This window comes from Drosophila bipectinata, unplaced genomic scaffold (genome assembly GCF_030179905.1).
Source record: "Drosophila bipectinata strain 14024-0381.07 unplaced genomic scaffold, DbipHiC1v2 scaffold_23, whole genome shotgun sequence".
Taxonomy (NCBI): domain Eukaryota; kingdom Metazoa; phylum Arthropoda; class Insecta; order Diptera; family Drosophilidae; genus Drosophila; species Drosophila bipectinata.
Window position 1 is genome coordinate 7,501 of NW_027222876.1, and position 27,060 is coordinate 34,560.

The 27,060-nt window shown below is 31.9% G+C and overlaps 5 non-coding genes across 5 annotated transcripts; all 5 read right to left on the minus strand.

Annotated features, from left to right (window-relative positions):
• Positions 1 to 6,464: 6,464 nt before the first annotated feature.
• Positions 6,465 to 10,414, minus strand: LOC138927366 (large subunit ribosomal RNA). Its single transcript, XR_011443879.1, has one exon. It is a non-coding gene; the product is annotated as a large subunit ribosomal RNA (ribosomal RNA).
• Positions 10,415 to 10,734: 320 nt separating this feature from the next.
• LOC138927371 (5.8S ribosomal RNA) lies at positions 10,735 to 10,913 on the minus strand. The gene has a single exon (XR_011443881.1). It is a non-coding gene; the product is annotated as a 5.8S ribosomal RNA (ribosomal RNA).
• A 707-nt stretch (positions 10,914 to 11,620) lies between these two features.
• LOC138927364 (small subunit ribosomal RNA) lies at positions 11,621 to 13,613 on the minus strand. The gene has a single exon (XR_011443877.1). It is a non-coding gene; the product is annotated as a small subunit ribosomal RNA (ribosomal RNA).
• Positions 13,614 to 21,383: 7,770 nt separating this feature from the next.
• On the minus strand, positions 21,384 to 25,333 carry LOC138927367 (large subunit ribosomal RNA). The gene has a single exon (XR_011443880.1). It is a non-coding gene; the product is annotated as a large subunit ribosomal RNA (ribosomal RNA).
• A 318-nt stretch (positions 25,334 to 25,651) lies between these two features.
• On the minus strand, positions 25,652 to 25,830 carry LOC138927372 (5.8S ribosomal RNA). Its single transcript, XR_011443882.1, has one exon. It is a non-coding gene; the product is annotated as a 5.8S ribosomal RNA (ribosomal RNA).
• Positions 25,831 to 27,060: the final 1,230 nt, after the last annotated feature.

A 27,060-nucleotide genomic window follows, 5' to 3' on the forward strand; every position in this document is an offset into this window, starting at 1 on the left:
TACCATATATTTCATATACATATAAATATTTTCATATCCATATATATTTTTTTATATTCATATATTTTCATATATGTTATATGCATATGTATTCATAACCATATGCTCATATATTAATACTGGCGGTCTTCTGTTTAATATAATATTATTTTAATATTATATTGGCAGGCTGAACACCACCTACCCTATATACCTTTTTGAACACGGTTTCGTCAATCCGGTCATTTATTGTATGGGAAGTATGACTTTCCCACACATATTTGGATATCCATACGATTGCATATCCATATGAAAATATTTTTAATATTTTTAATATATTTTTAATATTTCCATATTTAATATAATATAATTAAATTATTATATTATATATTATATGGTAGGCTATCACCATCACCTACCATATATTTCATATACATATAAATATTTTCATATCCATATATATTTTTTATATTCATATATTTTCATATATGTTATATTCATATGTATTCATACCTAAATCCTTATATATTAATACTGGCGGACTTCTGTTTAATATATAATTATTTTAATATTATATTGGTAGGCCGAACACCACCTACCCTATATACCTTTTTGAACACGGTTTCGTCAATCCGGTCATTTATTGTATGGGAAGTATGACTTTCCCACACATATTTGGATATCCATACGATTGCATATCCATATGAAAATATTTTTAATATTTTTAATATTTTTTTAATATTTCCATATTTAATATAATATAATTAAATTATTATATTATATATTATATGGTAGGCTATCACCATCACCTACCATATATTTCATATACATATAAATATTTTCATATCCATATATATTTTTTTATATTCATATATTTTCATATATGTTATATGCATATGTATTCATAACCATATGCTCATATATTAATACTGGCGGTCTTCTGTTTAATATAATATTATTTTAATATTATATTGGTAGGCCGAACACCACCTACCCTATATACCTTTTTGAACACGGTTTCGTCAATCCGGTCATTTATTGTATGGGAAGTATGACTTTCCCACACATATTTGGATATCCATACGATTGCATATCCATATGAAAATATTTTTAATATTTTTAATATATTTTTAATATTTCCATATTTAATATAATATAATTAAATTATTATATTATATATTATATGGTAGGCTATCCTCATCACCTACCATATATTTCATATACATATAAATATTTTCATATCCATATATATTTTTTTATATTCATATATTTTCATATATGTTATATGCATATGTATTCATAACCATATGCTCATATATTAATACTGGCGGTCTTCTGTTTAATATAATATTATTTTAATATTATATTGGCAGGCTGAACACCACCTACCCTATATACCTTTTTGAACACGGTTTCGTCAATCCGGTCATTTATTGTATGGGAAGTATGACTTTCCCACACATATTTGGATATCCATACGATTGCATATCCATATGAAAATATTTTTAATATTTTTAATATATTTTTAATATTTCCATATTTAATATAATATAATTAAATTATTATTATATATATATGGTAGGCTAACATCATCACCTACCATATATTCCATATACATATAAATATTTTCATATTCATATATATTTTTTTTTATATATTCATATATTTTCATATATGTTATATGCATATGTATTCATAACCATATGCTTATATATTAATACTGGCGATCTTCTGTTTAATATAATATTATTTTAATATTATATTGGCAGGCTGAACACCACCTACCCTATATACCTTTTTGAACACGGTTTCGTCAATCCGGTCATTTATTGTATGGGAAGTATGACTTTCCCACACATATTTGGATATCCATACGATTGCATATCCATATGAAAATATTTTTAATATTTTTAATATATTTTTAATATTTCCATATTTAATATAATATAATAAATTATTATATTATATATTATATGGTAGGCTAACATCATCACCTACCATATATTCCATATACATATAAATATTTTCCTCTTGATATATTTTTTTTTATATATTCATATATTTTCATATATGTTATATGCATATGTATTCATAACCATATGCTTATATATTAATACTGGCGATCTTCTGTTTAATATAATATTATTTTAATATTATATTGGCAGGCTGAACACCACCTACCCTATATACCTTTTTGAACACGGTTTCGTCAATCCGGTCATTTATTGTATGGGAAGTATGACTTTCCCACACATATTTGGATATCCATACGATTGCATATCCATATGAAAATATTTTTAATATTTTTAATATATTTTTAATATTTCCATATTTAATATAATATAATTAAATTATTATATTATATATTATATGGTAGGCTATCACCATCACCTACCATATATTTCATATACATATAAATATTTTCATATCCATATATATTTTTTTATATTCATATATTTTCATATATGTTATATGCATATGTATTCATAACCATATGCTTATATATTAATACTGGCGGTCTTCTGTTTAATATAATATTATTTTAATATTATATTGGTAGGCCGAACACCACCTACCCTATATACCTTTTTGAACACGGTTTCGTCAATCCGGTCATTTATTGTATGGGAAGTATGACTTTCCCACACATATTTGGATATCCATACGATTGCATATCCATATGAAAATATTTTTAATATTTTTAATATATTTTTAATATTTCCATATTTAATATAATATAATTAAATTATTATATTATATATTATATGGTAGGCTATCACCATCACCTACCATATATTTCATATACATATAAATATTTTCATATCCATATATATTTTTTTATATTCATATATTTTCATATATGTTATATGCATATGTATTCATAACCATATGCTCATATATTAATACTGGCGGTCTTCTGTTTAATATAATATTATTTTAATATTATATTGGTAGGCCGAACACCACCTACCCTATATACCTTTTTGAACACGGTTTCGTCAATCCGGTCATTTATTGTATGGGAAGTATGACTTTCCCACACATATTTGGATATCCATACGATTGCATATCCATATGAAAATATTTTTAATATTTTTAATATATTTTTAATATTTCCATATTTAATATAATATAATTAAATTATTATATTATATATTATATGGTAGGCTATCCTCATCACCTACCATATATTTCATATACATATAAATATTTTCATATCCATATATATTTTTTTATATTCATATATTTTCATATATGTTATATGCATATGTATTCATAACCATATGCTCATATATTAATACTGGCGGTCTTCTGTTTAATATAATATTATTTTAATATTATATTGGCAGGCTGAACACCACCTACCCTATATACCTTTTTGAACACGGTTTCGTCAATCCGGTCATTTATTGTATGGGAAGTATGACTTTCCCACACATATTTGGATATCCATACGATTGCATATCCATATGAAAATATTTTTAATATTTTTAATATATTTTTAATATTTCCATATTTAATATAATATAATTAAATTATTATATTATATATTATATGGTAGGCTAACATCATCACCTACCATATATTCCATATACATATAAATATTTTCATATTCATATATATTTTTTTTTATATATTCATATATTTTCATATATGTTATATGCATATGTATTCATAACCATATGCTTATATATTAATACTGGCGATCTTCTGTTTAATATAATATTATTTTAATATTATATTGGTAGGCCGAACACCACCTACCCTATATACCTTTTTGAACACGGTTTCGTCAATCCGGTCATTTATCGTATAGGAAGTACGACTTTCCCACACATATTTGGATATCCATACGATTGCATATCCATATGAAAATATTTTTAATATTTTTAATATTCGTGAGTTTTTAAATAGGGACAGAAGGAATCTCTTGAATTGAATCATGCGCGTCACTAATAAGATGACGAGGCATTTGGCTACCTATGCGAAAGTAATTCAACTCCCGCCGTCTTAAGGTTTAAGACTTATAACAATATATGTTTAATATTTTTAATATCCGTGAGGTTTTAAATAGGGACAGAAGGAATCTCTTGAATTGAATCATGCGCGTCACTAATAAGATGACGAGGCATTTGGCTACCTATGCGAAAGTAATTCAACTCCCGCCGTCTTAAGGTTTAAGACTTATAACAATATATGTTTAATATTTTTAATATCCGTGAGGTTTTAAATAGGGACAGAAGGAATCTCTTGAATTGAATCATGCGCGTCACTAATAAGATGACGAGGCATTTGGCTACCTATGCGAAAGTAATTCAACTCCCGCCGTCTTAAGGTTTAAGACTTATAACAATATATGTTTAATATTTTTAATATCCGTGAGGTTTTAAATAGGGACAGAAGGAATCTCTTGAATTGAATCATGCGCGTCACTAATAAGATGACGAGGCATTTGGCTACCTATGCGAAAGTAATTCAACTCCCGCCGTCTTAAGGTTTAAGACTTATAACAATATATGTTTAATATTTTTAATATCCGTGAGGTTTTAAATAGGGACAGAAGGAATCTCTTGAATTGAATCATGCGCGTCACTAATAAGATGACAAGGCATTTGGCTACCTATGCGAAAGTAATTCAACTCCCGCCGTCTTAAGGTTTAAGACTTATAACAATATATGTTTAATATTTTTAATATCCGTGAGGTTTTAAATAGGGACAGAAGGAATCTCTTGAATTGAATCATGCGCGTCACTAATAAGATGACGAGGCATTTGGCTACCTATGCGAAAGTAATTCAACTCCCGCCGTCTTAAGGTTTAAGACTTATAACAATATATGTTTAATATTTTTAATATCCGTGAGGTTTTAAATAGGGACAGAAGGAATCTCTTGAATTGAATCATGCGCGTCACTAATAAGATGACGAGGCATTTGGCTACCTATGCGAAAGTAATTCAACTCCCGCCGTCTTAAGGTTTAAGACTTATAACAATATATGTTTAATATTTTTAATATCCGTGAGGTTTTAAATAGGGACAGAAGGAATCTCTTGAATTGAATCATGCGCGTCACTAATAAGATGACAAGGCATTTGGCTACCTATGCGAAAGTAATTCAACTCCCGCCGTCTTAAAGTTTAAGACTTATAACAATATAAATGAAAAATATTATTTTCATTTTTCACGTCACTAATAAGATGACGAGGCATTTGGCTACCTAAACGAAAGTAATTCATCTTCCGCCGTTATAAGGTTTAAGACTTATAACAATATAAATGAAAAATATTATTTTCATTTTTCACGTCACTAATAAGATGACGAGGCATTTGGCTACCTATGCGAAAGTAATTCAACTCCCGCCGTCTTAAAGTTTAAGACTTATAACAATATAAATGAAAAATATTATTTTCATTTTTCACGTCACTATTAAGATGACGAGGCATTTGGCTACCTAAACGAAAGTAATTCATCTTCCGCCGTTATAAGGTTTAAGACTTATAACAATATAAATGAAAAATATTATTTTCATTTTTCACGTCACTAATAAGATGACGAGGCATTTGGCTACCTATGCGAAAGTAATTCAACTCCCGCCGTCTTAAAGTTTAAGACTTATAACAATATAAATGAAAAATATTATTTTCATTTTTCACGTCACTAATAAGATGACGAGGCATTTGGCTACCTATGCGAAAGTAATTCAACTCCCGCCGTCTTAAGGTTTAAGACTTATAACAATATATGTTTAATATTTTTAATATCCGTGAGGTTTTAAATAGGGACAGAAGGAATCTCTTGAATTGAATCATGCGCGTCACTAATAAGATGACGAGGCATTTGGCTACCTATGCGAAAGTAATTCAACTCCCGCCGTCTTAAGGTTTAAGACTTATAACAATATATGTTTAATATTTTTAATATCCGTGAGGTTTTAAATAGGGACAGAAGGAATCTCTTGAATTGAATCATGCGCGTCACTAATAAGATGACGAGGCATTTGGCTACCTATGCGAAAGTAATTCAACTCCCGCCGTCTTAAAGTTTAAGACTTATAACAATATAAATGAAAAATATTATTTTCATTTTTCACGTCACTAATAAGATGACGAGGCATTTGGCTACCTAAAAGAAAGTAATTCATCTTCCGCCGTTATAAGGTTTAAGACTTATAACAATATAAATGAAAAATATTATTTTCATTTTTCACGTCACTAATAAGATGACGAGGCATTTGGCTACCTAAACGAAAGTAATTCAACTCCCGCCGTCTTAAGGTTTAAGACTTATAACAATATAAATGAAAAATATTATTTTCATTTTTCACGTCACTAATAAGATGACGAAACAGTTAGTAGGCCACAATTAGTAGGGAAACGTGGACAACCCGTGATAAATCCTTATATGCTTTCTTAGATATAGCATATAAAGATTTTTTATACTAAATATACATATTTACACATGCATATTTACATTTTTTTTATATTTCGAATCATCAAGCAAAGGATAAGCTTCAGTGGATCGCAGTATGGCAGCTGCTCAACCACTTACAACACCTTGCCCGTTACAAAAGTCGTTTACAATTGATTCTAGGCTTTGTCATTGTATTAAATAATGTTTTCATATGTAACTAGCATGGCATCAGGTGATCAAAGATCCTCCCAATTTACTATGTTACAAATTACATTGGCATCACATCCATTGTCGTTTAAAATATAAATAATAAACTTTAAATGGTTTAGAAGCCATACAATGCAAATTGCCCCTTATTTATCATTGCAGTCCAGCACGGATACGACCTTAGAGGCGTTCAGGCATAATCCAACGGACGTAGCGTCATACCACTGTTCGCTCGAACAAGTATTGTGCCATTGGTCCGTACCTGCGGTTCCTCTCGTACTACGCAGGAATGCTGTCGCAACAACGTTTTGTCATTAGTAGGGTAAAACTAACCTGTCTCACGACGGTCTAAACCCAGCTCACGTTCCCTTGCATGGGTGAACAATCCAACGCTTGGTGAATTTTGCTTCACAATGATAGGAAGAGCCGACATCGAAGGATCAAAAAGCGACGTCGCTATGAACGCTTGGCCGCCACAAGCCAGTTATCCCTATGGTAACTTTTCTGACACCTCTTGTTAAAAACTCTTTAAACCAAAAGGATCGATAGGCCGAGCTTTTGCTGTCCCTGTGTGTACTGAACACCGAGATCAAGTCAGCATTTGCCCTTTTGCTCTATGTGTGGTTTCTGTCCGCACTGAGCTGGCCTTGGGACACCTCCGTTATTATTTGAGAGATGTACCGCCCCAGTCAAACTCCCTACCTGGCAATGTCCTTGAATTGGATCATACCTGAGTAATTGGAGTTATACCAAATTTTCAAATCGATAATACATGAATGCATCTCTCATTAAAGAATTTGTTTGCGATTATATAACAAACTCGTGATACTTTGATCAAGAAGCTTGCATCAAAACCCAATACCATAAGATATAATAAATATATCCGTATAATGGCTAGGAAATGATACACGTTCCATTTAATCAAGTAAGTAAGGAAACAATAAGAGTAGTGGTATTTCATTGTCGATACCAAACCGAAGTCTAATATCTCCCACTTATTCTACACCTCTTATGTCTCCTTACACTGCCAGATTAGAGTCAAGCTCAAAAGGGTCTTCTTTCCCCGCTAATTATTCCAAGCCCGTTCCCTTGGCTGTGGTTTCGCTAGATAGTAGATAGGGACAGAAGGAATCTCGTTAATCCATTCATGCGCGTCACTAATTAGATGACGAGGCATTTGGCTACCTTAAGAGAGTCATAGTTACTCCCGCCGTTGACCCGCGCTTACTTGAATTTCTTCACTTTGACATTCAGAGCACTGGGCAGAAATCACATTGTGTCAACACCCGCTAGGGCCATCACAATGCTTTGTTTTAATTAGACAGTCGGATTCCCCAAGTCCGTGCCAGTTCTGAATTGATTGTTAATTGATAATCGTTATAATTAATAAGAACTAATTGGTTTGACCCAACTAGTATTCTTAAAAATTTTAGCAAGAAAGTTCCACAATTGGATACGTAACTAAACTATCCGGGGAACAAGTTACAACCATAAATGATTATAACTCTATTTACCCAGAACGAGCACATAAACCATATTATTGTTTCCCAATCAAGCCCGACTATCTCAATCTTCAGAGCCAATCCTTATCCCGAAGTTACGGATCTAATTTGCCGACTTCCCTTACCTACATTATTCTATCGACTAGAGACTCTTCACCTTGGAGACCAGCTGCGGATATTGGTACGGCCTGTTGAGAAGTTTGCGTATCCCCACCATAAATTTTCAAGGTCCGAGGAGAAAATATCGACACAACAGTATATGTCATGCTCTTCTAGCCCATCTACCATATCTCTCTGCGAAAGACTTCCATGGTAGTACGACTATAAAACAGAAAAGAAAACTCTTCCGATATCTCTCGACGGCTTCTTTATGGTCGTTCCTGTTGCCAGGATGAGCACGAGGCCCATATTTAATAACAAACGGATACTCAACAGGTTACGGAATTGGAACCGTATTCCCTTTCGTTCAAAATTATTCAAGTATATAATTTTCACAATAATTGTAATATTTATTTTTACTTGAAAATTTTCGGCTTTCGCCTTGAACTTAGGACCGACTAACTCGTGATCAACCACTGTTCACACGAAACCCTTCTCCACTTCAGTCCTCCAAGGTCTCATTCGATTATTTGCTACTACCACCAAGATCTGTACCAATAGCAGCTCCATGCAGGCTTACGCCAAACACTTCTACGCATACCATTGTACCTTCCTACTCACTAAAGTTTCAAAATTTATATTACAAGTAATATAAATCATCTACTTTAGCGGTAATGTATAGGTATACAACTTAAGCGCCATCCATTTTAAGGGCTAGTTGCTTCGGCAGGTGAGTTGTTACACACTCCTTAGCGGATTTCGACTTCCATGATCACCGTCCTGCTGTTTTAAGCAACCAACGCCTTTCATGGTTTCTGCATGAGTTGTTAATTTGGGCACCGTAACATTACGTTTGGTTCATCCCACAGCGCCAGTTCTGCTTACCAAAAGTGGCCCACTGGGCACATTATATCATAACCTTAAACTTCATATCAAGAAAGTTAAGGTTCTTACCCATTTAAAGTTTGAGAATAGGTTAAGATCGTTTCGACCCTAAGGCCTCTAATCATTCGCTTTACCAGATAAGATTATTTTATATAACATTAAAATGCACCAGCTATCCTGAGGGAAACTTCGGAAGGAACCAGCTACTAGATGGTTCGATTGGTCTTTCGCCCCTATACTCAATTCTGACAATCGATTTGCACGTCAGAACTGTTTCGGTCTTCCATCAGGGTTTCCCCTGACTTCAACCTGATCAAGTATAGTTCACCATCTTTCGGGTCACAGCATATCTGCTCAAGGTACGTTCCAGTTAGAGGCATAAATAATATAAATATTATTATACATAACTATATAGAACGCCCCGGGATTGTGTTAATTAACTATAAAATAGTTAAAAAACTAATCCCATTAATAGTCAAGTTAATTACGCTATTAGGTTTATATCCCAATAACTTGCACATATGTTAGACTCCTTGGTCCGTGTTTCAAGACGGGTCCCGAAGGTATCCTGAATCTTTCGCATTGTTAATCATACAAGTGCATATAATAAACACAAAAATCAATGATAATTATGCCATTATATAATTCCGAAAAATTAACGCACTGTATTCTTATTAATCTATCAACACTTTATCAAATTAATGACATTTATCCTATGTTAAAATGCAAGCATAATAATTTGAATAAACTATAAGTCATATTTTATGATAAATTATATATGTTAATAGATTACAATGTCCTTATATGGAAAAAATGCACACTATTTCTATAATATTATTTAAATATTATAACTTTAATGATGAATTTTCCATAATGGATATTCAGGTTCATCGGGCTTAACCTCTAAGCAGTTTCACGTACTATTTAACTCTCTATTCAGAGTTCTTTTCAACTTTCCCTCACGGTACTTGTTTACTATCGGTCTCATGGTTATATTTAGTTTTAGATGGAGTTTACCACCCACTTAGTGCTGCACTATCAAGCAACACGACTCTTTGGAAACATCATCTAGTAATCATTAACGTTATACGGGCCTGGCACCCTCTATGGGTAAATGGCCTCATTTAAGAAGGACTTAAATCGTTAATTTCTCATACTAGAATATTGACGCTCCATACACTGCATCTCACATTTGCCATATAGACAAAGTGACTTAGTGCTGAACTGATTTCTTTTCGCTCGCCGCTACTAAGAAAATCCTTGTTAGTTTCTTTTCCTCCCCTAATTAATATGCTTAAATTCAGGGGGTAGTCCCATATGAGTTGAGGTTGTATAAAGCAATGTATATATATATATAAACAATATATCTCTATGAAGAACAATATATTTGATATATTTTCAATTTTCGCATCTTTAAATAAGAGACAATTCTAGTTAAAAAAAATTTAATTTTTTTTATGCTAGACATTTCTCAGTATTATTTGAATTGAAAAAAGAAAGAATTGTATATCTTCATTTTTTCTTTTATAAATATTTGAGATAATTGCTTTTATATTTAATATTATGAATATATAAATATATCCAATAATATACCATATGCATATCATTATAAAAATATATAATAATAAGCAACTTTATTAGCATAGTCTTACAACCCTCAACCATATGTAGTCCAAGCAGCACTATAAAATTAATTAAAGTACATAACAGCATGGACTGCGATATGCGTTCAAAATGTCGATGTTCATGTGTCCTGCAGTTCACACGATGACGCACAGTTTGCTGCGTTCTTCATCGACCCATGAGCCGAGTGATCCACCGCTTAGAGTTTTATAAATATATATAAATATACAATTCGTCAATTATGTTTTTATTGAAAGAAATTAAAAATACACCATTTAACTGGCATATATCAATTCCTTCAATAAAGTTATTTTTATACCTAAAATAATTGTTGCGAAATGTCTTAGTTTTATATAATCAATATAAATATAATTTATATTGTTTTAATATTATATAAAGCATTAACCTGTATATCAGGTACAACAATGTATATTTTAGGTGTTGCATTTATCAATGTATGCGCATAATTTAATATGAACAATACATCACGCAACGCATGTATATTAATTAAATATACACGCAATTTATATTCAATATATTCGTCTATATTTAAACATATAAAATATGTTTAATTTTTTTATATACCTAAAATAATTGTTGCGAAATGTCTTAGTTTTATATAATCAATATAAATATAATTTATATTGTTTTAATATTATATAAAGCATTAACCTGTATATCAGGTACAACAATGTATATTTTAGGTGTTGCATTTATCAATGTATGCGCATAATTTAATATGAACAATACATCACGCAACGCATGTATATTAATTAAATATACACGCAATTTATATTGAAGACAACAAATGGTCTATATATTCAATATAATATATATGTCTTTTATTTTTGGGTAATTTTTATTTATATATTTATATATAATAAATATTTTAATAACGGATAAGATTCATTCAATAATGATCCTTCCGCAGGTTCACCTACGGAAACCTTGTTACGACTTTTACTTCCTCTAAATAATCAAGTTCGGTCAACTTCTGCGAAACAACCGTAACACACAAGGCGTCACAGTGATCACGTCCGGAGACCTCACTAAATAATTCAATCGGTAGTAGCGACGGGCGGTGTGCACAAAGGGCAGGGACGTAATCAATGCGAGTTAATGACTCACACTTACTAGGAATTCCAAGTTCATGTGAACAGTTTCAGTTCACAATCCCAAGCATGAAAGTGGTTCAGCGGTTTACCCGGACCTCTCGGTCTAGGAAATACACGTTGATACTTTCATTGTAGCGCGCGTGCAGCCCAGGACATCTAAGGGCATCACAGACCTGTTATTGCTCAATCTCATTATTGCTAGACGCAATTTGTCCATTTAAGAAGCTAGTATCCTTATAATGGGACAAACCAACAGGTACGGCTCCACTTATATAAACACATTCAAACACAATAAACATTTTACTGCTACCATGAATGAAGGCTATATAAGCTTCAACACCATAATCCTGAAGATATCTATTTAATATATTTGAGTCTCGTTCGTTATCGGAATTAACCAGACAAATCACTCCACGAACTAAGAACGGCCATGCACCACCACCCATAGATTCGAGAAAGAGCTATCAATCTGTCTTACACACTTATGTTCGGACCTGGTAAGTTTTCCCGTGTTGAGTCAAATTAAGCCGCAGGCTCCACTCCTGGTGGTGCCCTTCCGTCAATTCCTTTAAGTTTCAGCTTTGCAACCATACTTCCCCCGGAGCCCAAAAGCTTTGGTTTCCCGGGAAGCGACTGAGAGAGCCATAAAAGTAGCTACACCCAATTGCTAGCTGGCATCGTTTATGGTTAGAACTAGGGCGGTATCTGATCGCCTTCGAACCTCTAACTTTCGTTCTTGATTAATGAAAACATCTTTGGCAAATGCTTTCGCTTAAGTTAGTCTTACGACGGTCCAAGAATTTCACCTCTCGCGTCGTAATACTAATGCCCCCAAACTGCTTCTATTAATCATTACCTCTTGATCTGAAAACCAATGAAAGCAGAACAGAGGTCTTATTTCATTATCCCATGCACAGAATATTCAGGCATTTGAAGCCTGCTTTAAGCACTCTAATTTGTTCAAAGTAATTGTACCGGCCCACAATAACACTCGTTTAAGAGCACTAATGCAGGTTTTTAAATAGGAGGAACATATGAAAAAATACAAGTATTTAAACATATATAAGAACTCCACCGGTAATACGCTTACATACATAAAGGTATAGTACTAACTACAATTGTATGTTGTACTACCCGTATGAAGCACAAGTTCAACTACGAACGTTTTAACCGCAACAACTTTAATATACGCTATTGGAGCTGGAATTACCGCGGCTGCTGGCACCAGACTTGCCCTCCAATTGGTCCTTGTTAAAGGATTTAAAGTGTACTCATTCCAATTACAGGGCCTCGGATATGAGTCCTGTATTGTTATTTTTCGTCACTACCTCCCCGAGCTGGGAGTGGGTAATTTACGCGCCTGCTGCCTTCCTTAGATGTGGTAGCCGTTTCTCAGGCTCCCTCTCCGGAATCGAACCCTGATTCCCCGTTACCCGTTGCAACCATGGTAGTCCTAGATACTACCATCAAAAGTTGATAGGGCAGACATTTGAAAGATCTGTCGTCGGTACAAGACCATACGATCTGCATGTTATCTAGAGTTCAACCAATATAACGATCTTGCGATCGCTTGGTTTTAGCCTAATAAAAGCACATGTCCCATAAGGTTCATGTTTTAATTGCATGTATTAGCTCTAGAATTACCACAGTTATCCAAGTAACTGTTAACGATCTAAGGAACCATAACTGATATAATGAGCCTTTTGCGGTTTCACTTTTAATGCGTGTGTATAGACATGCATGTCTTAATCTTTGAAACAAGCATATAACTACTGGCAGGATCAACCAGAATAATGTTTATATCTTTGATATATTTCATTTTCATATTGATATATAGAAAATAAATATTGCAAATATTTGTATAAATTAAAATATTAACGAATTTGGCCAATTATTATATGGCATTCAATATTCGTTCATTTATTAAAATATATATATATATATATATATATTTATAATATATCCCTCGGGTGCCCAACGCATACACCTCAGGGTATATTTTTTTCATGGCTTTTTCTTAAACCCTCGTTTGTGTTAGGGTATTTATATGAGCGGGCGGTCTTTTTATTTATATAAGCCTTCTTTAATATTTTTTTTAATAAAATACAATATTATGCATATATTTAATTCTAAAATATCTTTATATTTTCACATACAACAATTTGTATATATTCACATATATATATTTGCTTAATTTTATAATAAAATTATCGCATATGTATTTTGATAATAAATTTAAAATTTATTTTCTTTGTATATAAAAGTCTAGTTTTATATGATATAAAACTAAGCACTTTTTAATTTTCATATATTTATATATTTTCATATATATAGTTTATTCATATTTATTTATACAATAATAATAATAATAATATTACTACTATTATCATATACGTATATGAAATTAAATTTAATTCCATATACTTACTAGGATATAATAAAAAGAAATTTTTATTTGCCTAGAACCAGAAATTAACGATAATAATTGGAAACTTGTCAAATTATAATTTATAATAAGACGTAGACGCTTCAACGATATTATCTAAGTATACAATATAGTGTATATATAATATATAATATAGTATGTTATATTATATAGATAGGCTTACACCACCTACCATATATACCTTTTTGACCACACTTTCGTCAAGCTGGGTATTTATTTGCCTTCTTTCCCTCACCTAAAAATACTCATCGGTATTTTAGTATATTCATATAATATAAATAATATACTATATTGGTAGGACGACACCACCTACCCTATATACCTTTTTGAACACACTTTCGTCAAGCTGGGTATTTATTTGCCTTTTTACCCTCACCTAAATATACTCATCGGTATATTTCAGTATATTTTAGTATATCCATATGAATATGTATATCCATATCCATATCCATATCCATATCCATATGAAAATAATTTAATATTTCCATATTTATTATAATATAATAAATATTATTATATTATATATTATATGGTAGGCTATCCCCATCACCTACCATATATTTCATATACATATAAATATTTTCATATCCATATATATTTTTTTATATTCATATATTTTCATATATGTTATATGCATATGTATTCATAACCATATGCTCATATATTAATACTGGCGGTCTTCTGTTTAATATAATATTATTTTAATATTATATTGGCAGGCTGAACACCACCTACCCTATATACCTTTTTGAACACGGTTTCGTCAATCCGGTCATTTATTGTATGGGAAGTATGACTTTCCCACACATATTTGGATATCCATACGATTGCATATCCATATGAAAATATTTTTAATATTTTTAATATATTTTTAATATTTCCATATTTAATATAATATAATTAAATTATTATATTATATATTATATGGTAGGCTATCACCATCACCTACCATATATTTCATATACATATAAATATTTTCATATCCATATATATTTTTTTATATTCATATATTTTCATATATGTTATATGCATATGTATTCATAACCATATGCTTATATATTAATACTGGCGGTCTTCTGTTTAATATAATATTATTTTAATATTATATTGGTAGGCCGAACACCACCTACCCTATATACCTTTTTGAACACGGTTTCGTCAATCCGGTCATTTATTGTATGGGAAGTATGACTTTCCCACACATATTTGGATATCCATACGATTGCATATCCATATGAAAATATTTTTAATATTTTTAATATATTTTTAATATTTCCATATTTAATATAATATAATTAAATTATTATATTATATATTATATGGTAGGCTATCACCATCACCTACCATATATTTCATATACATATAAATATTTTCATATCCATATATATTTTTTTATATTCATATATTTTCATATATGTTATATGCATATGTATTCATAACCATATGCTCATATATTAATACTGGCGGTCTTCTGTTTAATATAATATTATTTTAATATTATATTGGTAGGCCGAACACCACCTACCCTATATACCTTTTTGAACACGGTTTCGTCAATCCGGTCATTTATTGTATGGGAAGTATGACTTTCCCACACATATTTGGATATCCATACGATTGCATATCCATATGAAAATATTTTTAATATTTTTAATATATTTTTAATATTTCCATATTTAATATAATATAATTAAATTATTATATTATATATTATATGGTAGGCTATCCTCATCACCTACCATATATTTCATATACATATAAATATTTTCATATCCATATATATTTTTTTATATTCATATATTTTCATATATGTTATATGCATATGTATTCATAACCATATGCTCATATATTAATACTGGCGGTCTTCTGTTTAATATAATATTATTTTAATATTATATTGGCAGGCTGAACACCACCTACCCTATATACCTTTTTGAACACGGTTTCGTCAATCCGGTCATTTATTGTATGGGAAGTATGACTTTCCCACACATATTTGGATATCCATACGATTGCATATCCATATGAAAATATTTTTAATATTTTTAATATATTTTTAATATTTCCATATTTAATATAATATAATTAAATTATTATATTATATATTATATGGTAGGCTAACATCATCACCTACCATATATTCCATATACATATAAATATTTTCATATTCATATATATTTTTTTTTATATATTCATATATTTTCATATATGTTATATGCATATGTATTCATAACCATATGCTTATATATTAATACTGGCGATCTTCTGTTTAATATAATATTATTTTAATATTATATTGGTAGGCCGAACACCACCTACCCTATATACCTTTTTGAACACGGTTTCGTCAATCCGGTCATTTATCGTATAGGGAAGTACGACTTTCCCACACATATTTGGATATCCATACGATTGCATATCCATATGAAAATATTTTTAATATTTTTAATATATTTTTAATATTTCCATATTTAATATAATATAATTAAATTATTATATTATATATTATATGGTAGGCTAACATCATCACCTACCATATATTCCATATACATATAAATATTTTCATATTCATATATATTTTTTTTTATATATTCATATATTTTCATATATGTTATATGCATATGTATTCATAACCATATGCTTATATATTAATACTGGCGATCTTCTGTTTAATATAATATTATTTTAATATTATATTGGCTAGGCCTGAACACCACCTACCCTATATACCTTTTGAACACGGTTTCGTCAATCCGGTCATTTATTGTATGGGAAGTATGACTTTCCCACACTGGATATCCATACGATTGCATATCCATATGAAAATATTTTTAAGATTTTTAATATATTTTTAATATTTCCATATTTAATATAATATAATTAAATTATTTGATTATATATTATATGGTAGGCTATCACCATCACCTACCATATATATTCATATACATATAAATATTTTCATATCCATATATATTTTTTTATATTCATATATTTTCATATATGTTATATGCATATGTATTCATAACCATATGCTTATATATTAATACTGGCGGTCTTCTGTTTAATAATATTATTTTAATATTATATTGGTAGGCCGAACACCACCTACCCTATATACCTTTTTGAACACGGTTTCGTCAATCCGGTCATTTATTGTATGGGAAGTATGACTTTCCCACACATATTTGGATATCCATACGATTGCATATCCATATGAAAATATTTTTAATATTTTTAATATATTTTTAATATTTCCATATTTAATATAATATAATTAAATTATTATATTATATATTATATGGTAGGCTATCACCATCACCTACCATATATTTCATATACATATAAATATTTTCATATCCATATATATTTTTTTATATTCATATATTTTCATATATGTTATATGCATATGTATTCATAACCATATGCTCATATATTAATACTGGCGGTCTTCTGTTTAATATAATATTATTTTAATATTATATTGGTAGGCCGAACACCACCTACCCTATATACCTTTTTGAACACGGTTTCGTCACCTCGGTCATTTCTTGTCTGGGAAGTATCACTTTCCCCCACCTATTTGGATATCCATACGATTGCATATCCCTATTACAATATTTTTAATTTTTTTAATATATTTTTAATATTTACATATTTAATATCTATGAATTAAATCATTATAAGATATAGGCATTTGGCTACCTATGCGAAAGTAATTCAACTCCCGCCGTCTTAAGGTTTAAGACTTATAACAATAAGATCGGAATATCTTTAAGATCCGTGAGGTTTTAAATAGGGACAGAAGGAATCTCTTGAATTGAATCATGCGCGTCACTAATAAGATGACGAGGCATTTGGCTACCTATGCGAAAGTAATTCAACTCCCGCCGTCTTAAGGTTTAAGACTTATAACAATATATGTTTAATATTTTTAATATCCGTGAGGTTTTAAATAGGGACAGAAGGAATCTCTTGAATTGAATCATGCGCGTCACTAATAAGATGACGAGGCATTTGGCTACCTATGCGAAAGTAATTCAACTCCCGCCGTCTTAAGGTTTAAGACTTATAACAATATATGTTTAATATTTTTAATATCCGGGGGGTTTTAAATAGGGACAGAAGGAATCTCTTGAATTGAATCATGCGCGTCACTAATAAGATGACGAGGCATTTGGCTACCTATGCGAAAGTAATTCAACTCCCGCCGTCTTAAGGTTTAAGACTTATAACAATATATGTTTATTTTTTTTAATATCCGTGAGGTTTTAAATAGGGACAGAAGGAATCTCTTGAATTAAAGTAATTCAACTCCCGCCGTCTTAAGGTTTAAGACTTATAACAATATATGTTTAATATTTTTAATATCCGTGAGGTTTTAAATAGGGACAGAAGGAATCTCTTGAATTGAATCATGCGCGTCACTAATAAGATGACGAGGCATTTGGCTACCTATGCGAAAGTAATTCAACTCCCGCCGTCTTAAGGTTTAAGACTTATAACAATATATGTTTAATATTTTTAATATCCGTGAGGTTTTAAATAGGGACAGAAGGAATCTCTTGAATTGAATCATGCGCGTCACTAATAAGATGACAAGGCATTTGGCTACCTATGCGAAAGTAATTCAACTCCCGCCGTCTTAAGGTTTAAGACTTATAACAATATATGTTTAATATTTTTAATATCCGTGAGGTTTTAAATAGGGACAGAAGGAATCTCTTGAATTGAATCATGCGCGTCACTAATAAGATGACGAGGCATTTGGCTACCTATGCGAAAGTAATTCAACTCCCGCCGTCTTAAGGTTTAAGACTTATAACAATATATGTTTAATATTTTTAATATCCGTGAGGTTTTAAATAGGGACAGAAGGAATCTCTTGAATTGAATCATGCGCGTCACTAATAAGATGACGAGGCATTTGGCTACCTATGCGAAAGTAATTCAACTCCCGCCGTCTTAAGGTTTAAGACTTATAACAATATATGTTTAATATTTTTAATATCCGTGAGGTTTTAAATAGGGACAGAAGGAATCTCTTGAATTGAATCATGCGCGTCACTAATAAGATGACGAGGCATTTGGCTACCTATGCGAAAGTAATTCAACTCCCGCCGTCTTAAGGTTTAAGACTTATAACAATATATGTTTAATATTTTTAATATCCGTGAGGTTTTAAATAGGGACAGAAGGAATCTCTTGAATTGAATCATGCGCGTCACTAATAAGATGACAAGGCATTTGGCTACCTATGCGAAAGTAATTCAACTCCCGCCGTCTTAAGGTTTAAGACTTATAACAATATATGTTTAATATTTTTAATATCCGTGAGGTTTTAAATAGGGACAGAAGGAATCTCTTGAATTGAATCATGCGCGTCACTAATAAGATGACGAGGCATTTGGCTACCTATGCGAAAGTAATTCAACTCCCGCCGTCTTAAGGTTTAAGACTTATAACAATATATGTTTAATATTTTTAATATCCGTGAGGTTTTAAATAGGGACAGAAGGAATCTCTTGAATTGAATCATGCGCGTCACTAATAAGATGACGAGGCATTTGGCTACCTATGCGAAAGTAATTCAACTCCCGCCGTCTTAAGGTTTAAGACTTATAACAATATATGTTTAATATTTTTAATATCCGTGAGGTTTTAAATAGGGACAGAAGGAATCTCTTGAATTGAATCATGCGCGTCACTAATAAGATGACAAGGCATTTGGCTACCTATGCGAAAGTAATTCAACTCCCGCCGTCTTAAAGTTTAAGACTTATAACAATATAAATGAAAAATATTATTTTCATTTTTCACGTCACTAATAAGATGACGAGGCATTTGGCTACCTAAACGAAAGTAATTCATCTTCCGCCGTTATAAGGTTTAAGACTTATAACAATATAAATGAAAAATATTATTTTCATTTTTCACGTCACTAATAAGATGACGAGGCATTTGGCTACCTATGCGAAAGTAATTCAACTCCCGCCGTCTTAAAGTTTAAGACTTATAACAATATAAATGAAAAATATTATTTTCATTTTTCACGTCACTATTAAGATGACGAGGCATTTGGCTACCTAAACGAAAGTAATTCATCTTCCGCCGTTATAAGGTTTAAGACTTATAACAATATAAATGAAAAATATTATTTTCATTTTTCACGTCACTAATAAGATGACGAGGCATTTGGCTACCTATGCGAAAGTAATTCAACTCCCGCCGTCTTAAAGTTTAAGACTTATAACAATATAAATGAAAAATATTATTTTCATTTTTCACGTCACTAATAAGATGACGAGGCATTTGGCTACCTATGCGAAAGTAATTCAACTCCCGCCGTCTTAAGGTTTAAGACTTATAACAATATATGTTTAATATTTTTAATATCCGTGAGGTTTTAAATAGGGACAGAAGGAATCTCTTGAATTGAATCATGCGCGTCACTAATAAGATGACGAGGCATTTGGCTACCTATGCGAAAGTAATTCAACTCCCGCCGTCTTAAGGTTTAAGACTTATAACAATATATGTTTAATATTTTTAATATCCGTGAGGTTTTAAATAGGGACAGAAGGAATCTCTTGAATTGAATCATGCGCGTCACTAATAAGATGACGAGGCATTTGGCTACCTATGCGAAAGTAATTCAACTCCCGCCGTCTTAAAGTTTAAGACTTATAACAATATAAATGAAAAATATTATTTTCATTTTTCACGTCACTAATAAGATGACGAGGCATTTGGCTACCTAAAAGAAAGTAATTCATCTTCCGCCGTTATAAGGTTTAAGACTTATAACAATATAAATGAAAAATATTATTTTCATTTTTCACGTCACTAATAAGATGACGAGGCATTTGGCTACCTAAACGAAAGTAATTCAACTCCCGCCGTCTTAAGGTTTAAGACTTATAACAATATAAATGAAAAATATTATTTTCATTTTTCACGTCACTAATAAGATGACGAAACAGTTAGTAGGCCACAATTAGTAGGGAAACGTGGACAACCCGTGATAAATCCTTATATGCTTTCTTAGATATAGCATATAAAGATTTTTTATACTAAATATACATATTTACACATGCATATTTACATTTTTTTTATATTTCGAATCATCAAGCAAAGGATAAGCTTCAGTGGATCGCAGTATGGCAGCTGCTCAACCACTTACAACACCTTGCCCGTTACAAAAGTCGTTTACAATTGATTCTAGGCTTTGTCATTGTATTAAATAATGTTTTCATATGTAACTAGCATGGCATCAGGTGATCAAAGATCCTCCCAATTTACTATGTTACAAATTACATTGGCATCACATCCATTGTCGTTTAAAATATAAATAATAAACTTTAAATGGTTTAGAAGCCATACAATGCAAATTGCCCCTTATTTATCATTGCAGTCCAGCACGGATACGACCTTAGAGGCGTTCAGGCATAATCCAACGGACGTAGCGTCATACCACTGTTCGCTCGAACAAGTATTGTGCCATTGGTCCGTACCTGCGGTTCCTCTCGTACTACGCAGGAATGCTGTCGCAACAACGTTTTGTCATTAGTAGGGTAAAACTAACCTGTCTCACGACGGTCTAAACCCAGCTCACGTTCCCTTGCATGGGTGAACAATCCAACGCTTGGTGAATTTTGCTTCACAATGATAGGAAGAGCCGACATCGAAGGATCAAAAAGCGACGTCGCTATGAACGCTTGGCCGCCACAAGCCAGTTATCCCTATGGTAACTTTTCTGACACCTCTTGTTAAAAACTCTTTAAACCAAAAGGATCGATAGGCCGAGCTTTTGCTGTCCCTGTGTGTACTGAACACCGAGATCAAGTCAGCATTTGCCCTTTTGCTCTATGTGTGGTTTCTGTCCGCACTGAGCTGGCCTTGGGACACCTCCGTTATTATTTGAGAGATGTACCGCCCCAGTCAAACTCCCTACCTGGCAATGTCCTTGAATTGGATCATACCTGAGTAATTGGAGTTATACCAAATTTTCAAATCGATAATACATGAATGCATCTCTCATTAAAGAATTTGTTTGCGATTATATAACAAACTCGTGATACTTTGATCAAGAAGCTTGCATCAAAACCCAATACCATAAGATATAATAAATATATCCGTATAATGGCTAGGAAATGATACACGTTCCATTTAATCAAGTAAGTAAGGAAACAATAAGAGTAGTGGTATTTCATTGTCGATACCAAACCGAAGTCTAATATCTCCCACTTATTCTACACCTCTTATGTCTCCTTACACTGCCAGATTAGAGTCAAGCTCAAAAGGGTCTTCTTTCCCCGCTAATTATTCCAAGCCCGTTCCCTTGGCTGTGGTTTCGCTAGATAGTAGATAGGGACAGAAGGAATCTCGTTAATCCATTCATGCGCGTCACTAATTAGATGACGAGGCATTTGGCTACCTTAAGAGAGTCATAGTTACTCCCGCCGTTGACCCGCGCTTACTTGAATTTCTTCACTTTGACATTCAGAGCACTGGGCAGAAATCACATTGTGTCAACACCCGCTAGGGCCATCACAATGCTTTGTTTTAATTAGACAGTCGGATTCCCCAAGTCCGTGCCAGTTCTGAATTGATTGTTAATTGATAATCGTTATAATTAATAAGAACTAATTGGTTTGACCCAACTAGTATTCTTAAAAATTTTAGCAAGAAAGTTCCACAATTGGATACGTAACTAAACTATCCGGGGAACAAGTTACAACCATAAATGATTATAACTCTATTTACCCAGAACGAGCACATAAACCATATTATTGTTTCCCAATCAAGCCCGACTATCTCAATCTTCAGAGCCAATCCTTATCCCGAAGTTACGGATCTAATTTGCCGACTTCCCTTACCTACATTATTCTATCGACTAGAGACTCTTCACCTTGGAGACCAGCTGCGGATATTGGTACGGCCTGTTGAGAAGTTTGCGTATCCCCACCATAAATTTTCAAGGTCCGAGGAGAAAATATCGACACAACAGTATATGTCATGCTCTTCTAGCCCATCTACCATATCTCTCTGCGAAAGACTTCCATGGTAGTACGACTATAAAACAGAAAAGAAAACTCTTCCGATATCTCTCGACGGCTTCTTTATGGTCGTTCCTGTTGCCAGGATGAGCACGAGGCCCATATTTAATAACAAACGGATACTCAACAGGTTACGGAATTGGAACCGTATTCCCTTTCGTTCAAAATTATTCAAGTATATAATTTTCACAATAATTGTAATATTTATTTTTACTTGAAAATTTTCGGCTTTCGCCTTGAACTTAGGACCGACTAACTCGTGATCAACCACTGTTCACACGAAACCCTTCTCCACTTCAGTCCTCCAAGGTCTCATTCGATTATTTGCTACTACCACCAAGATCTGTACCAATAGCAGCTCCATGCAGGCTTACGCCAAACACTTCTACGCATACCATTGTACCTTCCTACTCACTAAAGTTTCAAAATTTATATTACAAGTAATATAAATCATCTACTTTAGCGGTAATGTATAGGTATACAACTTAAGCGCCATCCATTTTAAGGGCTAGTTGCTTCGGCAGGTGAGTTGTTACACACTCCTTAGCGGATTTCGACTTCCATGATCACCGTCCTGCTGTTTTAAGCAACCAACGCCTTTCATGGTTTCTGCATGAGTTGTTAATTTGGGCACCGTAACATTACGTTTGGTTCATCCCACAGCGCCAGTTCTGCTTACCAAAAGTGGCCCACTGGGCACATTATATCATAACCTTAAACTTCATATCAAGAAAGTTAAGGTTCTTACCCATTTAAAGTTTGAGAATAGGTTAAGATCGTTTCGACCCTAAGGCCTCTAATCATTCGCTTTACCAGATAAGATTATTTTATATAACATTAAAATGCACCAGCTATCCTGAGGGAAACTTCGGAAGGAACCAGCTACTAGATGGTTCGATTGGTCTTTCGCCCCTATACTCAATTCTGACAATCGATTTGCACGTCAGAACTGTTTCGGTCTTCCATCAGGGTTTCCCCTGACTTCAACCTGATCAAGTATAGTTCACCATCTTTCGGGTCACAGCATATCTGCTCAAGGTACGTTCCAGTTAGAGGCATAAATAATATAAATATTATTATACATAACTATATAGAACGCCCCGGGATTGTGTTAATTAACTATAAAATAGTTAAAAAACTAATCCCATTAATAGTCAAGTTAATTACGCTATTAGGTTTATATCCCAATAACTTGCACATATGTTAGACTCCTTGGTCCGTGTTTCAAGACGGGTCCCGAAGGTATCCTGAATCTTTCGCATTGTTAATCATACAAGTGCATATAATAAACACAAAAATCAATGATAATTATGCCATTATATAATTCCGAAAAATTAACGCACTGTATTCTTATTAATCTATCAACACTTTATCAAATTAATGACATTTATCCTATGTTAAAATGCAAGCATAATAATTTGAATAAACTATAAGTCATATTTTATGATAAATTATATATGTTAATAGATTACAATGTCCTTATATGGAAAAAATGCACACTATTTCTATAATATTATTTAAATATTATAACTTTAATGATGAATTTTCCATAATGGATATTCAGGTTCATCGGGCTTAACCTCTAAGCAGTTTCACGTACTATTTAACTCTCTATTCAGAGTTCTTTTCAACTTTCCCTCACGGTACTTGTTTACTATCGGTCTCATGGTTATATTTAGTTTTAGATGGAGTTTACCACCCACTTAGTGCTGCACTATCAAGCAACACGACTCTTTGGAAACATCATCTAGTAATCATTAACGTTATACGGGCCTGGCACCCTCTATGGGTAAATGGCCTCATTTAAGAAGGACTTAAATCGTTAATTTCTCATACTAGAATATTGACGCTCCATACACTGCATCTCACATTTGCCATATAGACAAAGTGACTTAGTGCTGAACTGATTTCTTTTCGCTCGCCGCTACTAAGAAAATCCTTGTTAGTTTCTTTTCCTCCCCTAATTAATATGCTTAAATTCAGGGGGTAGTCCCATATGAGTTGAGGTTGTATAAAGCAATGTATATATATATAAACAATATATCTCTATGAAGAACAATATATTTGATATATTTTCAATTTTCGCATCTTTAAATAAGAGACAATTCTAGTTAAAAAAAATTTAATTTTTTTTATGCTAGACATTTCTCAGTATTATTTGAATTGAAAAAAGAAAGAATTGTATATCTTCATTTTTTCTTTTATAAATATTTGAGATAATTGCTTTTATATTTAATATTATGAATATATAAATATATCCAATAATATACCATATGCATATCATTATAAAAATATATAATAATAAGCAACTTTATTAGCATAGTCTTACAACCCTCAACCATATGTAGTCCAAGCAGCACTATAAAATTAATTAAAGTACATAACAGCATGGACTGCGATATGCGTTCAAAATGTCGATGTTCATGTGTCCTGCAGTTCACACGATGACGCACAGTTTGCTGCGTTCTTCATCGACCCATGAGCCGAGTGATCCACCGCTTAGAGTTTTATAAATATATATAAATATACAATTCGTCAATTATGTTTTTATTGAAAGAAATTAAAAATACACCATTTAACTGGCATATATCAATTCCTTCAATAAAGTTATTTTTATACCTAAAATAATTGTTGCGAAATGTCTTAGTTTTATATAATCAATATAAATATAATTTATATTGTTTTAATATTATATAAAGCATTAACCTGTATATCAGGTACAACAATGTATATTTTAGGTGTTGCATTTATCAATGTATGCGCATAATTTAATATGAACAATACATCACGCAACGCATGTATATTAATTAAATATAAGTAGGGAGTAAATAGGCAATCGGCTGATTTCTTGCGTCATATCCGTGTATGCATGTATATGTTGGTGGGAACGTAAATCCACAATCCAATATACACTCACATATATATATAATCCTAAATAAAAAATACATATTGACCTTTCATCCGACCCTGACATAAATATGTCTCCTGCAAGAAAGTGATAAAAAGGGATCGCAGCAGGTCAATTGGTTCCTTTTTTTTTTCTTGACCCTTCAGGGTGGATTTTCACTTTTCTACGAAAAGGTTTTCTTGTGATATACTTACTCCTTGTAAAATTCTGTATTATATTTTATATTATAAAATTAAATTTCTGTACATAAGTCCGAGTTAATTTAAAATTAATTAAAAAAGAATTGGAGTAAAAAATCCTTTTAAATGATATGCAACACCATAATAAAATTTTGGATATTTTTTTTTTAAATAATTATTTGTTCTTCATCATTAATTTTAAATTAATTACAAAATAATTATAATAAAATACATTTTTAAATGAACTGCAGCACCATGAATATAATTTTTGTAAATAAGCATTTTATTTTTTGTTAATCAATTTTATTTATTTTTTCACGATCCTGAATCTTATTTATTTTTTCACGATCCTGAATCTTAGACAGGTATCTTAAGTGGACAGTTGAATTTGTAGGGAATTAGGCAAACGGCGTATAAGCACCAGAAAAATTTTAGTAGTATGTAATTAGGCAAACGGCGTACGACGTAAATTTAGTGGCGCCATCTATGGGTCAAGTTTGTGTAAAATTGGGCAGCGCCATCTACCGTAATATTTTATACGCCCTCTATTGGCATAAAAGCAAACGATCATGCCAAAAATTATACTTGCCAGGATCATCGCCGTCTATGTTTTCTATATTTTCTGATATCTTGTCTATGTTTTCTATATT